Here is a 13,845-nt window from a genome sequence, read left to right on the forward strand (position 1 = left end):
AACAAAAAGCAGTCCAAGTAAAGAGAGCCAACTCCGGTCCAGTGGATGAAGTCTAGAGGGTCTCAGTGGTTAAACTGTATAACCACCAGTGGTGGAAAGTAACTAAGTGCTTTTACTTAAGTACTGTACTTAAGTACAATTTTGAGGTATTTGTAGTTTACTTGAGTATTTCCAATTTCCAGTACTTACTCCACTACATCTCAGAGCCAAAATTTGTACTTTTACTTAACTGCAATCATTTGAAAACTTTAGTTACTAGTTACTTTGGCGATTTTAATTTTGATTAGAAAACATACATTAACCACTTCAACCCTGTACTTTTCGGCCATTTGAAAATAGCAGATCTACAAGCTCACAATGCGTCGCGTTGCGACGCATTGTGAGCTTGTAGATCTGCTATTTTCAATAGATTTTGTACACATTTTGAACAATATGAGTACTTTTACTTTTAGTACTTTAAGTACATTTTTATGCCGATACTTTTGTACTTTTACTCAAGTACATTTTCAATTCCGTACTTTTACTTTGTAACGAAGTAGTTCTAAATTGCAGTATTGGTACTTTTACGTTTTTAAGTAAAACAATTGAGTACTTTTTCCACCACTGATAACCACTGCATGCGAGGAGGACCCCTGCGGGTCCCCAGACCTCACGTTGAGAACCACTGCTTTGACGGGGGTTCACATGTACTTTTTGAGATAAAAGTCACATTTCCAGCATGCCCGGGAGCGGCTGCACAGAGTTACTATATTATCGTGGTGTTGATTGAATGTTTTTTTAGATTATGAATTATAATAGCCCATCAAAAATGTAATTTCAAGGCATCCTTGTGATATCTTATATAATGGTTGTGTTAATCCAGCCTTTGCAGGGTCTATATTTGTCAGAGTATATAATCCCCCCCCCCCCCCCAACCCCCGCATGCGCGCGAGGGTGAGCTCAGCTGCTGAAAATAGCGCTCGCATCACTGTAATTCACAGAGCTTCCGTTCAAAATGGATGGTGGAGGAATTGTGCCACATCCCTTGTGCATGCGCTTGCTGACACATGTACACACACACACACACACACACACACACACACACACACACACACACACACACACACACACACACACACACACACACACACACACACACACACACACACACACACACACACACACACAGAGTATGACTCATAGTATCCAATCTGGCAGAGGCTTTTTGGTAGAAGGATTTGTTCTGTAAAAAGCCGCTAGCTACTCTGTGATGCCCCCCCCCCCCCCCCCCCTTTGTTAGCTCAGTGGAAAAGAGCAGCGTGCTAAAGTTGGTCTGAGACTTCCTCATCATGGAAACGCTGTAGCACTGTTGGTCTCGTTGACTAAATGACTATGATGAAAAAAATGTTCGTCCATAGCTTTTTTCACTGACGAATACAAATTAGATACAGAATAAAAAATGAACTATGATGACTAAAACTATGACTAAATATACTGACAATTTCCATCAACAAATAAAAACCAGACTCAAATATTAGGGAGTGCGGAGAAGAGATCTAGGGGGTCCCATTCAAGGGGCCAGTGAGGCTATTCAACGTTGAAGCTCTGGGCCCTAGTGGTAGGAGGAGGGACTACAGGTGGACCCGTGGATTCATGACCGGGAAACCCCGTGCAGTTGGGCTTTAACATTGAGCGCTCGGTTGCACTTCCGCATTTGACCAGCCAAAATTTGGTGGTCAAATGCGGAAGTAGACGTTCTGAGACGGTACTTCCGGCAGTCTCCCGGGTGCTTCAAAACGCCACTGAGCAACTTCCACTGACATGAATAGCTGGGGGGGCGGAGCTTCTCGCCAGTTCAGTCTCTATCCTTTTATATACTCTATGGTCCCATTATACCGTTGAAACACGTACATGTTTTGCCTATATTCGAAGATTGCCAATCTAGTCGCGAAACTCACAATGTGACGAGTTGTGCAGCTTGTAGATCGGCAACCAACCTCCGCGACGGTGGGTATACTTATTCAACCGTGTTTCAGTACGTTGAAGGCACGGCTATTAATCTTAATGTATAATTGATTTGCCTGAATTGCATTCCAATAACTCCCTGCGCATATCTCTCATATCATTTACTTTACATAATGCATATGTGTGCCGAGCACGGAAAGAACTGGCTGCCGGTGGGGGGGGAGAGTTTGGGTGGGGGGGGGGGGGGGGAGGGGGGGGGGAGGGGGGATGAGATTAGTGTCAGAGGACAGGATGGCTGTTTGGAATGTTAACCCATTTTGGGCGGGAACCCCTTTTGGTGTGAGCATTATGTTATGCTTTAGCTATTGAAAAATAGCAGATCTACAAGCTCTTAGCGCGCTGCTATTTTTGAAAAATCGAAGAACGACTGACATAGAAACATAGCTTTTTCAGAAAACTGTCAGGATGTAGAAGACATTTTTAGAATCTGATCTCAGGTCAAAATGGGTTAATGAAATGAGAGGCATTTCGTTGCCGTTGTGTGGAAACCTGCACTTGTGCAAAACCGTTATCTCTCAGTTCCAATGGATCCAATGTAGATATCCCATTTAGGCCTGACGTCGAAATAAAAAAAAACGTTCGCTCTGAAAGAATATATATTCAAAGATGTGTGCCGCATTTTCACGATTTTTCAAAAAATAGCAGACCTACAAGCTCGTAGCGCGCCACTCGGTGGCGCGCTATGAGCTTGTAGATCTGCTATTTTTCAATAGCTAAAGTATAACATAATGCTTAGTTAAAACACCAAAAGGGGTTCCCGTCCAGAATGGGTTATTTAGTCACACGCTCTTGTTAATACGTTTCATTGTTTGAATATGTATAAAACGTACAACTCAAAAACACCCTTGAACCACTTTAGATGTTTACAAAAACCATGGCAAAAATAGCCCATCTACAAGTTGTGAGCTAGTAGCTATAGGCTATATTTTTGCTGCGTTTGCCTGACACTAGTGTATAGTATGACAAAATAGGGCATTAACAAAACAAATATGAAATATACAAGGTTTCTGCCCGACAGAGACGACTGCAAATGATTTGTATTGTGATGAGACTGAAGCGATGAGGCATGCCCTGCACCATTTCCTCCTCCCGGGGAGGCACGTTCCCACTTCAACCAGAGAGGCTGCATGCCGGACGGACGGACGGACGGACGGACGGGGAGTTTTGGCTTTAATGTTTTTTTTAATTTTAGTTATAGAGAGAAAGTATAATATTTTAAGGCATAGGCCTACTTGTCCATGCAGGGTTCATGCACTATAAAAACATATACTCAACTGCTCCACCTGCTGGTTGATTTCGGAACTAATTTTGTGACATTTGCGAAACTAAAAGGACAGTTAAACAGAAAGGGACAAGCTCGGTGGCACCTAACTGTAGGACAGGCGGACACGGTGTATGTTAACAGTGAATATACTACGTGTGTGCGTGTGTGTGTGTGTGTGTGCGTGCGGTACGTATGCGTGGGTACGTGCATGTACAGTGGAAATGCATTTGAACCTGCAACAAATAGTAGAGGGCTTCTGGAGAAGTGCCAGACTTGGCTCAGTTTCCTCAACACTATATACGGTTCTTTCTTGTGCTCTCAAGACAAGATGAGGAGATATATAACCCATTTTGACCTGAGATCAGATTCTAAAAATGTCTTCTAAATCCTGACGGTTTTCTGAAAAGGCTATGTTTCTATGTCAGTCGTTCTTCGATTTAAAAAAAATAGCAGACCTACAAGCTCGTAGCGCGGCACTCGGTGCCGCGCTATGAGCTTGTAGATCTGCTATTTTTCAATAGCTAAAGCATAACATAATGCTAACACCAAAAGGGGTTCCCGCCCAAAATGGGATAAACATAACCGCCCCCCAAGCCAAGTGCATCGTGCAGATCCACGGTCACGTTTCAAGCCGGGGAAATTGCCTCTTTTAGCTGTTTTTTTTTGTTTTTTGTCCTGACACACCCAGATGAACTTGCAGCCTCTATACATGGTCTCAAACTAGTGAGAACAACAACACTGAACCCATATGAACTTCCATTCTGTGGCGTTGTGAGCTTGTAGATCTGCTATTGTTCCTAAAAAATAGCTACATTTGCCATTCCACAACCAGTAAGACTGAAACAACAGAGCTTCTTAATATGGTGCAGTTGAGAAGCAGGAGTTAAACTATTCATCTGGTGTCAGTGAGGTCAGATGTAGAGTTGCTGACTGGCTCCATATATTCAGATCTGTATGTCAAACCATGTATGGCTATCCAGGGTTTGATGAGGTCAGTGTCGTGATCCAGGTGATGATAGTCAGCTCCACATATGGAGATCCATGTGTTGTACCAACTTGGTTCATTTGCAAGTCTGAGTCGCGTCTCAGCAACCACAGTGGTTGGACTGACAACCATATATGGAGATCTATAAGGGACTCATGTGATGTCACGAGGCGTGACCATATAGGGGCGTGATGTCACAAGGCGTGACCATATATGGAGGCGTGATGTCACGAGGTGTCATGTCACAAGACGTGACCATACATGGAGGCATGGGTGACGCAACGAACGAACGTACGGGAAATGCAGGTTTTCACAGTAAATGCGACCTTGCGATTTACTGTCGCAATTAAAGCTAGATTGGCTATCGTTGCCATTTGTCCCACAGTTTAGGATAGGGCTTAAAGTAAGTAGGTCTAGAGTAAGGGCTTCTCTCTCCCGTAACCATTAGATGTTACACGTACTGTAGTTTTCTGTACTTAGTTAGCCTATGCCACCTACAAGATGTGTTAAACAACAAATAACCAACTGGATGTTTCTGAAGGGTTTTATCAAATAAAAAAGAAATAACACACAAAAAAAGAATGTATTTTTTGCAATTCGACAAATACACAACAACGTATATAGGGCTTATGTGGTTAATAATTCATCTTTACCCCAATTCAGAACAGGGACTTTGGGCACCAACCTAGTTGGCTAGTTGGATAACTTTTCAATCCGAAAAGGAATCGCATCAGACTCGCCGGTTAATCAGCAAATCGGCGAAACATGGGAACAAATTCCTGGGCGCAGCAGAAATTAATGCATGTTCATGTGAGTCATGTACTGTAAAAGGCTGAGCCAGTCAGCAAAACCTATTTATGCAACTGCACCGCTCAGTTTGATAAATAGAGTAATCCAAGTTCATTAGGCGCCTGGCTAATTATCAATTGTAAACAGTGGGAGCCCAACAGATTACTGTGTTTCTGCAATTTGTACAACACTCGAATGCTGCCGACACGCCAGTGGATTCCGAGGAGAGCCAGTGGAGAGCATGAGTACGAAGGACGAGTTATTTTTGTTTTTGTCAAAAAAAATTCCAAACACCTGGCTGGCTGTCAAGAATATCAATATCATAGAATATCAATATCATATCACGTCGTAGAATATCAATATCTTATTACATGGCTTGGTTGAAGGCTCTATTCTGATTGGTCAATCGGTGAATTCAGCGGTGAGTTATGTCTTGATAATGACCGCTCCGCTCTATAGCAGACCACTGAGCACCAGCTGTGCGGCTGCGCCCCGCTTGATTTTCGGCTGTTTCCAAAATGACAGCCATGTAAACACACACACACACACACACACATTGCTCTCAAAAATGTTTTTGAAAACATTTGAGGGAGAAATAGACGAAGCTGTACCCGGAAATGGATTCTATTTGATCAACTCACTTCCTTGTTTTCCGACAGTGCTCCAGCCCTGCAGCTGCAGACGCAGCCAGCCCGAACTTATGGAATACTTTTTTTTGTTGTGTTTTGGGTCAATGTATTAATTTATGTTAGGTAGCCATGTAATAAGTGGGATAATATCTGGCTAGGTGGTCATTGTCGGGAGATAATTCACCTTCAGGGAGTTTAACCCATTCTGGGCGGGAACCCCTTTTGGTGTTAGCATCATGTTATGCTTTAGCTATTGAAAAATAGCAGATCTACAAGCTCATAGCGCGCCACCAAGTGGCGCGCTACGAGCTTGTAGGTCTGCTATTTTTGAAAAGTCGAAGAACGACTGACATATAGAAACATAGCTTTTTCAGAAAACTGTCAGGATGTAGAAGACATCGCCTCGGTGGTTAAACTGTGAACGGTGAATTATCTCCCGACAATAACCACCTAGCCAGATATTATCCCTTACATATCACGTTGCGTCGGGTCAGTCAGTGATAAAAGGGGCTTTGCCACACAACCACGTTATACAAGGCGTTGACATGCTACATGACATGCTACATGACATGCTACATGCTACATGACATGCTACATGACATGCTACAGAACAACAGCAGCATCCTGTCTTACAGTTAATCAAACTAGTCCAGCTAATCGATTCAAGAAATTATGTATTATTTGTATCTTGTCTCCCGTATTTCCTTTTTTTAAATATGGTAGCAAAAATACAGAAAATGGCTCAAAGTATGTTGTGATGCGGCGCGTCTTAAGCTTGTTGATTGACTATTTTAGCTGGGGGTTTTTTTGCACGACAAAGTATAAAGTTTCCTTCACATCTACAGTATTTTGTACAGTAAAATAATAATAATAATTTAAAAACAAAAACGTGCTTCTTGATTATTCAATCGTACAAAGAAGTCACAGACAGAATGACCTCTTAAGAAAATAATTGATGGCTGCAGCCCTATTGCGGCCAAGTGCAGTGGCAGTTTGTATTCCGGACCATCAAACCCCTTTTGGTGTAAGCATTATGTTATGCTTTAGCTATTGAAAAATAGCAGATCTACAAGCTCATAGCGCGCCACCGAGTGGCGCGCTACGAGCTTGTAGGTCTGCTATTTTTGAAAAATCGAAGAACGACTGACATAGAAACATAGCTTTTTCAGAAAACTGTCAGGATGTAGAAGACATTTTTTAGAATCTGATCTCAGGTCAAAATGGGTTAAGAAAAGAATCGATCGCTGCAGCCCTATTGCGGCCAAGTGCAGTGGCAGTTTGTATTCCGGACCATCAAAGCGAGCAGTCCGCTCGCTCGTCCTCCCTAAAGAATACAACCCCAAACAGAACTCCCCTTCCTCTTGGAGTGTGTAGGTACTCTCCTCCTCTCCTTCCAGCTGCACAGTCCTTCTTCGGGACTCATCCCTGCCTTGGGTTTGATTATCCTATTTTGACCTGAGATCAGATTCTAAAAATGTCTTCTACATCCTGACAGTTTTCTGAAAAAGCTATGTTTCTATGTCAGTCGTTCTTCGATTTTTCAAAAATAGCAGATCTACAAGCTCATAGCGCGCCACTCGGTGGCGCGCTATGAGCTCGTAGATCTGCTATTTTTCAATAGCTAAAGCATATCATAATGCCAAAAGGAGTTTCCCGCCCCAAAATGGGTTATGCTGCACTGGGCAGGCGAGCTGGCTGCATATTTATGATCCGAGGGATAGCCTAAACACGGCAATCAATCACCTCACCTAAGCCTGTCCTTTATCCTGCAAGCATGGGTTCAATCATGTGTAATTGGAAGAGTCTGCAGGACTGAACAAGTTGCACACTCTGCACTCAGGAGCTGACAAAACAATGGGCTTTGCTGCTCTCTCAAATCTTTTTGTCCTGTCAAAGGACCCACAAATTAATATGTAGTTGGCCGTGGAACACAGTCTGTATACTTTACTTTCACAACAGAAGATCTGTGTAACAAAAAAAGGAATATATATATATATATATATATATATATATGCGGCGGTGGCTCAGGGGTAGAGTGGCTGGATGGTAACCGCAAGGTAACCGTAACCGCAAGGTTGCCTGTTTGAACCCGGGCTCCCCCAGAGTTAGTGTCGAAGTGTCCTTGAGCAAGACACTGAACCCCAAATTGCTCCCGATGTGCTGGCTAGTGCCTTGCATGGTTTCTGCCGCCATCGGTGTATGAATGTGTGTGTGAATGGGTGAATTGATGCACAATCTATGTAAAGCGCCTTGGATAAAGGCGCTATATAAATGCACCATTTACCATTTATATATCAAAAATTGTTTGTGCATCTGCAATTTTTGAATGACCAAAATAATGGATAAGAGGTAAAACTGTGATGCTAAATTAATAAATTTAGCCAAGACGGAAAGACAGGGGAAACATCACATACCTTGAGCTTCAGGCAATAACAAACCAGTAGCCTTTCTAGACGATAATAATAATAATAACTAGAAAAAGTGCCCTTCTGGGCACAGGTCTCCACCAGGAGGATAGGAGTGTGTGTGATGTTTGGCAAAATGTTTAGGAGTAATATAAACATGTTCTTTTGTTTGTTTGTTTCTTGCAACAATTTTCTTAATTTTGTTGAGGAAATGCAGAGCCAGATCACTCATAGCATCTCTGAGGATAGAATTCTGGATGAGCAGGACATGTGCAGCATTTTGTACAAAACGGGCTACTCCTGAAAACTTTGGAAGGCAATCTTAGCTAATCAGTGTAGAATCTGAGAAATCCAACAGGCTCGTCTTGATCACATGACTACAGAGATCATGTGTACCGATTTGCGTGAGATTTGGATGAAATCTGTGCGACTAACATAAAGAATGTTTTGCAACAGTTTTGCAGAAATCGGCCTCATGGTGGCGCTATAACCGTCAGATGTGGAGGGATGCAGGGAAAATGTTTTTCCATGGCCTCTAGGGACACATACAGTTGTATACAGATCGATGCAGTTATAGGTAAAACAGGAATTGGCCTGTTATAGCGCCACCGTGAGGCTGATTTGGGGGGAAAATAGTGGTATAGGTTTAGGACATACTGTATCTAGGCAGGCAGTCATGTACGTAGGAAGGTGCGAGACCATTGAGAGCTTTAAATGAATGGCCTTTTTATAGCGCTTTTCCATTCCATTGGGAGGTGAAGCGGCGGACAGTCGACGCCAGCGTCCTCACATCCCACATTCACACACCGACGGTGGCGCGCTCACACCGACCGACTCGTTGGAGGCAACGTGGGTTCAGTGTCTTGTGACTGATTTGGCAAACATGGCAGATCTACAATCTCACGTCACGCGTTGCGACGGATTGTGAGCTGGTGCAAGTGGTTTGCACCCATAGAGCCCTCTCAGTGTACCATATTTGCGTGTGCATGCATGTGTGCAAGTGTTCGTGCATGCGTGCGTGCTAGGGCATTAAGCAACTAGTCGAATAGTTTACAAGTCGACTAGTAAATCCACTAGTCGACCTTGTTGGTACTAGTTGATTAAAAAAAAAGTTTATTTTTTATTTTTATTTTTTTTCCCCGATTTTGTATGCCTCAAGATCAGGTAGATTATAGGTATAGTCACCATGTGCACAGTTTTTCAATGTACAAATATTTATTTCAAAAAAATATATATATTTTTTGAATTTATTTTATTTTTTACATAATAGGTAGTTAAACAACTAGTCGACTAGTAAAGTAGGCAACTAGCCAACTAGTAAAAATGACTAGAAGTGAATGCCCTAATGCGTGCAAGTGTGCGTGCGTGCGTGCATGCAGCCAGTTCGGGAACATGCAGCCGACTTTTGTTCATACTTTGGAGTGGGGTTTGTGCTGGCATTGCGGCAGAGTGCGGCAACTCCAGAACGTCGTCCTCCGGAGCCCGGACCCCCACCATGAAGTCCTGGTGCTATAGCTAAGCGCTAATCCCGTTAGTCACATGGCGGAAGATGCATCCAGCCCCAGCTCAGAAACCCATGCAGTCATGAAGAAGAAGCTTAGCTCACTTCGACCGACTGCCACATATGATTTCACACCAAACTCTGCGACGCCGCGCTACTGTACGTTGTCATAATATTCCCCTGGTTTAACCCATTTTGGCCTGAGATCAGATTCTAAAAATGTCTTCTTACATCCTGACAGTTTTCTGAAAAAGCTATGTTTCTATGTCAGTCGTTCTTCGATTTATTTTAAAAATAGCAGACCTACAAGCTCGTAGCGCGCCACTCGGTGGCGCGCTATGAGCTTGTAGATCTGCTATTTTTCAATAGCTAAAGCATAACACAATGCTAACACCAAAAGGGGTTCCCGCCCAAAATGTGTTAACGCCATTAGCTCGATTTCCGAAGCCCCCCGAGGGGGCTAGACTGCTCACACTTTGCCCATGAAGTGTGATGATGGGGGGGACGGAAAAAGCATCCGCTGCCTCTGTTTAAGCCTTTATTATGTGAAGGCATCTTAATTCAATGCATGAGGGGAGAGTCAAGGGATTAGCAAGTCGTTGACATAGTGTGATTTAAAAAAAAAAAAAGAGAAAAGATTCCAGGAAATGTCATAAAGCTTACACAGAACCACTTACGAAGTCTTTTTTTTTTTTACTTGTAATAATTAATGTGTATAACACATGCATGTAGAAAAATGATGACTTCAATAGTCCATGTTTATATTTGTTAAAATTAAGGGGGGGGGGGAAAGAGTGGAAGGGATCGGGACATTTTCTTAACCATTTAACCCATTTTTTGGGAAGGAACCCCTTTTGGTGTTAGGGTTATGTTATGCTTTAGCTATTGAAAAATAGCAGATCTACAAGCTCATAGCGCGCCACCGAGTGGCGCGCTACGAGCTTGTAGGTCTGCTATTTTTGAAAAATCGAAGAACGACTGACATAGAAACATAGCTTTTTTCAGAAAACTGTCAGGATGTAGAAGACATTTTTAGAATCTGATCTCAGGTCAAAATGGGTTAAACCCATATGGTTGAAAGCAGAGGCATGTATAGTGGAAACGAAACATTTCCCCCAAAGACATACAGTTGGAGGCCATCGATATTGTCCTTTTCTTTTTGCTGAGGTTTGCGTGATCTGCGCAAAAGGACAGTTAACCCATTTTGGGCCGGAACCCCTTTTGGTGTTTTAAACATTATGTTATAATTTAGCTATTGAAAAATAGCAGATCTACAAGCTCATAGCGCGCCACCGAGTGGCGCGCTATGAACTTGTAGGTCTGCTATTTTTGGAAAATCGTGAAAATATTTATTTCAGAAAACTGGAGGATTTAGAAGGATTTTTAAAAATTTTGAGGACAGGCCTAAATGGGTCAAATGATAAGGGACAATATCGGTGGCACCCAACTGTATGTATGTCCCCATTCCTCAATGGACCCCCTGTGCTGCAGCCATCTTGTCAAAGCTCTCTGTAATTCTCTCATTTTCAAATCAAACTTTCACCAGTTGTCTCCATGTGGTGTCTGGGTGAATAATTTAAGTGCAAGAGAGTATTATTCTATATCCGTGGTGACAGGGACGTGCAAAAGGCAACACATACTTTACTACAATTCTCCTTCTTTTTATGGATGTGAAAAGATATTGTAGTGTCTGACAGCTTTATATTTCCGGTGGTGAGCTTAACAGTAGACTATATCTTGCCCCCCGGCAATGTGACTTTATGCTAAACGAATGACTTATGAATAGTTATGAACTTTGGAGATTTGTTGAACTGGAGATTTATTATTAGCCAAAGTGAAAAGTTTGCTTGTGTCTGCCAGCTGTAATTTATTCAGGGGTAAAATAAGTGCTGAATGAAGTATAGTAAAAAATATAAAATGAAAATAATAATTAGTGAGACGAGAATGTGCACAACGTGTAATTCTACTGTAGTGCTGTGTTTATCAATGTGTGGGCTATAAGAGAAGCAATATTAGTCTCACATTAATACAGAAATAGATTTTTTTTTAAATCACACCTGTGTGAAGCGATCATCCATTGCTTCATTGTGAATGGGAATTTCATCTACATAATGACGTAAATTCTCCAGTCATTGTCAATGGCATTTAATGTTTGTGTTAGGACAAAAATCTACACTATAGTTGAATATAGGAGGGGCTAGCACCTCTCAATAATCAAATGACCAAACCTATGGTACCGAAATGAGCATTAGCGAGGACCAAATAGTCAAACAAAACAAAACAAATAAAAACTAGACTAAAATGTTAGGGGGGGACTAAACTAATTTGCCATTTTTTACTATTTTAAAAAACCTTTTAAAATAGTTCAAATAGCCGATCTACAAGCTCACAATGTCTCGATGTAGATCGGCTAGTTGAACTATTTACTTGTGCAAGCAGAGCGCGCAAGTAATAGTTTTCGTCCAGGGCGATGTTTGATGTGTATGCGCTGTGCCAGCGTATGACGTAATGACTACTTGTGCTTGATATGGCAGTGGTGTCAGATTACATACATGTATACATAGGGGCATTACCTTTAATCCTCCCGACACTAAAACATATCGTCATTACGTCACCATCAAAAACCAATTACACCCTGGCATTGGGTCCTTTAATCCACATCTTTATTACGTCATCATTGAGAGCTAGTTATACCAGACTGGTATTACCAGTTATACCCTGACGTCATATGCTGCTACGATACATACGCATCAAACGGGGCGCAAAGTAACCACAGTATACCGCTAATCAATTTACAAATTACATATACATATACATAGAGGCATTTCCTTTAATCCACCCGACACTGATCGACATATAGTACTTGCGCGCTCTGCTTGCGCACTAGTAGGCCATTAGTAGGCACTCGACAGAGTGCAGTTCTAGTTAAAAATGTTTTTCAAAATAGTAAAAAATGGCAAATACGTTTAGGGATAAGGGATAAGGGTGGCGCAAGATGGAGCCCGTCATGTTTGTGGGTGTTACAGACCCAAAATATAGCTGATCTACAAGCTCACAGTTACTCACAACGCGTCGTGGGGTTGTAGATCGGCTATATTTGGCATGCAGCCAAAATCAGCCATTTCAATGACATCACGTCCCGCCGAAAATACATTTATCGACTACATTTTGGTCGACTAAATCAACTGTGGATTTAGTCAACTAAAACTAGACTAAAGGTAAAACAAAAAATTATGACTAAAATTCTATTCAAAAGACTATGATGACTATCAACCTGACAAATTAAATATGCAATATCAGGCCAATGTACAGTATGGGCCAAACTGGTACAGTACATCAGGCTCCAGTAATCACTTCCACACGTTGCCGGGTCCCCAAGGTTACCGTTAGTGGAGTGTTCGAGCAGCCTTATTGAGCACCTCGCCATCTCAGACAAAACAGCGGATTTTTTTGTTGTTGGGGGCATTGATAACATCATCAGATAAAAAGGACGCTAGGGGACCAACAATTGATTTACAGAAAGGCCTCTGGCCCGCCCGGCAACACACAGACAAACAAACAGTCACACAAATGCACGCACGCACGCACGCACGCACGCATCCACGCTTACACACATACATAATAATGTTGCTGTCGGGTGGAAAGCTTGAATGTCAAAAACTGTTACTTTTCGGGGAATGGGGAACAGAATACCTTTCATATAGTTAACCACGTAAACCATATTGGTTGACTGGAGTCCGTCAGGTCAGGTCTCTATAATATATATATATTATTTGTTGCCACTCTACATTCAATATCTTGGTTGAAATCTCTAAGCTCACAATGTATCACCTTGTGAGCTTACAGATCGTCCTATTTTCTGCTAAGGTTTTCCACCACAACATGTGACAGGATTTGCATTTATTTTTCATCCAAACTGAGTTAATAGCACTCATTTTGGATGGAAAAGAAACAAGCTCAGCTCTGAAATAAATGTCCAAGCTGGAATTGACATATTAAATAAATCCTTAAACAATGAGCTATAGGTGTAATGTTAGAGTCCACGGAAGTGAACCTTTCAGGCCTGTTTTCTCAACTCGATGTTTCTCCGCAAGACATTAGTCTATAATATAAGCCTAATCTCCAAAACCGGTAGGTCAAACTGAACAACAAATCAAGGTCAATTTGAAGCTATGATTCCCTGCTATCATATGACATGAAAAAACGAAAGAAAAAAGAAAAACAATAACTTAGTGTTTCTCAAGGTGGATCACATAAGTGGATACTTA

The 13,845-nt window shown here is 42.0% G+C and overlaps 1 long non-coding RNA gene across 2 annotated transcripts in view; it reads left to right on the forward strand.

Annotated features, from left to right (window-relative positions):
• The window catches only part of LOC306916029, a 333,469-nt gene that overhangs the window by 245,582 nt on the left and 74,042 nt on the right, over positions 1–13,845 (forward strand). Inside the window, exon 1 of one of the 2 annotated variants that reach the window (XR_013788917.1) lies at positions 10,933–11,030. The exons of the other annotated variant lie outside the window; for it this stretch is intronic. This is a non-coding gene — a long non-coding RNA (uncharacterized lncRNA). Of the gene's footprint in view, positions 1–10,932; positions 11,031–13,845 lie in introns of those variants that run through there. 2 annotated transcript variants of the gene reach the window in all.

This window comes from Electrona antarctica, assembly GCF_951216825.1.
Source record: "Electrona antarctica genome assembly, chromosome: 23".
NCBI classification, from domain to species: domain Eukaryota; kingdom Metazoa; phylum Chordata; class Actinopteri; order Myctophiformes; family Myctophidae; genus Electrona; species Electrona antarctica.